Genomic DNA, 2,918 nt, shown 5'->3' on the forward strand with positions numbered 1-2,918 from the left:
ATAGTAATTTTTAAAAAATGTCTTGAGGGAAAATAATCTTTTAAAAATCTTATCTCTCTAAAACTAGGCATATTTAATGATGAACTACCCCTTTAAGATGCAGAGGAGCGGGAAGGACCAACATGGTCACCTAGAGGCATCAGATGACTGCAGCCCTCATCGGAGTTTAAAAGAGGGCTAGAAGCTCACTCATTGGAGGTCTGCTTGGAAACCCAAGCAGAGGGTTACCGGATGGACACCTGGGGACACAGTGAATAGTCAGCTCAAAGCCCCAAACACTTCCAGGATCCACTCATTTTAAATCCCAAGAGCACCCTTGGTGACGGAGGCAATGAATGAATGGGAGAGATTGCAACAGCTCTCACAAACCTCTGCAGTCCTGGCCAAGGCGAGACAACCCAGGCCCTTTCCTTGTGGCCCCTAACACTCTAGCTAGGTGCCGGAAGCCTCCCCAGATCAGGTCAGAGATACTGGCTGGATCCGTGAGGCCCAGAAGACTCCTGCTCCTAGTGAGTCCACTAGCCGCTACCACTCCCATGTGGAAAGGCCTCGTGGATCACATCCTGCAGGGGTGGTCTGTGTCTCATGTGGGCTCCTCCCCTCCATCTCTGGCCTTCAGCCTAGTGACCACTCACTTTGGGGACGTTTCTCCAATAGCACGCACCTGTTCTGGCCTTGGTTCAGCGTTGCCAAACCTCTTGCCTCAGGAGGTGCCATCACTCCCTTGGCCCCCAAGAGCAGGGCAGAAACTAGGAAGCAGCACCTCTAGACTCCTGGCAAATCAGGACATGGAGCCCCGGGTCAAGCAGGGCTATCTGATCACTGCAGATTTATGTTTCGGTGGCTGAGCAGTGCCAAAGGCAGTATGGTGGTTCACCTGCTCAGGAGAGACACTCCAATAAGGGAGTGCCATCTTCACCCCTGTGCAGAGGAATGACTCGCTTAGAAGAAAACAGCTTTAGACTCCTGCCCCAGAGTTTAGCCACCTGCCAACACTGCTGAAGTGACTTTTGGCCTGGGGAGGAGGATCTGGAACTCCCAGCCAGCCAGGGTCCCTGGTACTTGTGCCCGAGGGAGTGAAAGGCACCTGAACTGGAGGAAAGGATTTGCCCTGCCCTCACCAGACTGTACCAGTGCAGAAGTGCCAGGTGGGCTCCCTCGAGTTCACCATTCTTCCTGTCACCTCTGACCCTTCCACAAATGGCCAGAGGAGGGAGGCCAAGTAGAAAAACAGTACAGATGATCCAAATGGGCACCTAGTAGTAGCCCACAGGCACCTCCCTCACAGGGCAGACCAAGGAAGCGAGTCCCAGCAGCTGATGACCCAAGCAGCTTGAGCAGGATGAGACGAAGGCTGTACCCCACATCCCATAGAGGACTATTGGGATACACAGGGCACAAGGAGGAGAGAGAGTAGCAGCTGGCTTGGGAGCCTGGAGGCCCCTTCCCCACCAGGCTCACACCAGATTTGCCATCCTGCCTTGTATGTGAGGGGGTGAGTACTACTGACACCTTCTTCTATGGCTTTCCTCTGCCACCCTCCATGTGAGTTGCCAGTCCCACAGGGGCAGCCTGGATAAGGTTCAGTAGCCTGCTGCCAGAGCCCATGTGGAGCTGAGAATCCGCTGTCACTCTGAAGCTGGAGGTCAATCAATACCCGAGAGTACAAAGCCTGATGGCAGCACCTGGTGGACAGGCCAAGCCTGGGAAAGATCACTGCTGGCTTCACTCACACCAAGGGAAGGTTCCATAGCAGCATATGTGATCTGGAGAAAGCTTTGGCAGATGCTGTTGATTTTTGAGCTCTAACCACAGATTGGCCTTTGGTGGGGGAGGGTGAGTTGAGAGGAATACCTGGTGGTCCTGTGTCCCCATGGGAGAACTTCTAACTGGTAGATGATGCTGTCATTCTGGCAGTGCTACCACAGGGCCAGGTATCTCATCCTCCCTCCCCATTCCCACAGAGGGATCATGACTGGGAGACTGGAAAACAGTCTGGCCTGCCTGACTGCAGGAAAAACTTTGCAGCAGAAATTCACGTTTAGTGCTGGACAGTGCCTAGTATGAAAGACAGAGCCAGAGATGGTGAGGTGGAAGAAAGGCTGCAGGGCAGTTAGACCATATCTAATGACAATACAACAAAACCAAACAAAACAAAATAATGAGAAGAGAAGACTTGGTCCTCACAGATGAGGACGAAGCAGTAAAAAAACACAAGCAATCCTCAAAGCCTTAAAGACACATTACCCACAAAAGCATCTCCTAGATGCCAAACAGTGGAACCCATCCAGAACAACCTGTTCTTGATTACTGACACAGAATTCACGCTATGTATGGCAAAAACAGCCAAGGAGAACCACAAGAAGAGGAAGCATAGATTTTCCAGGCAACAAAACAGTGCAGGAAATAAAAGTTGAGCTGGCCAATATAAGAAAGGTCCAATTTGAAATTCTGAAAATGAATAATTCCTTGCTGGAATTTCAAAGCTCAGTGACAGACCTAGGCAGCCAAATTGATCAGGCATAGAAAAGAATCTCAGAGTGTGAGATCAAAATATTGAACTAACCCAGTTTGACAAAACCAAGTAGAAAAGACTCAAAAAGAATGAGTGAAGCCTACGAGAAGTGAGGGATTATGTAAAGTGACCAAATCTATGGTTGATTGTCATTCCGGAGACAGAAGAGGAAACAAAGAACACCCTGGAACAAGACTTCCAAGAGGTCAGCCAAGAAATTTCCCATATTTCACTAGAAAAACAACCATCCAAACACAAGAGATCCAGAGAACCCCTGAAAGGTATTACATGAGAAGACCATATACAAGACACATAGTACCCATCTCCACATGGTAAGCATGAAAGAAAAAATCCTAAAGGCAGCTGGAGAAAAGCAACAAACCATCTGCTAAGAAAGGCCTAT

The sequence above is a fragment of the Carlito syrichta genome, unplaced genomic scaffold, assembly GCF_000164805.1.
Source record: "Carlito syrichta isolate Samal-C Ts95f unplaced genomic scaffold, Tarsius_syrichta-2.0.1 Scaffold289014, whole genome shotgun sequence".
NCBI lineage: Eukaryota > Metazoa > Chordata > Mammalia > Primates > Tarsiidae > Carlito > Carlito syrichta.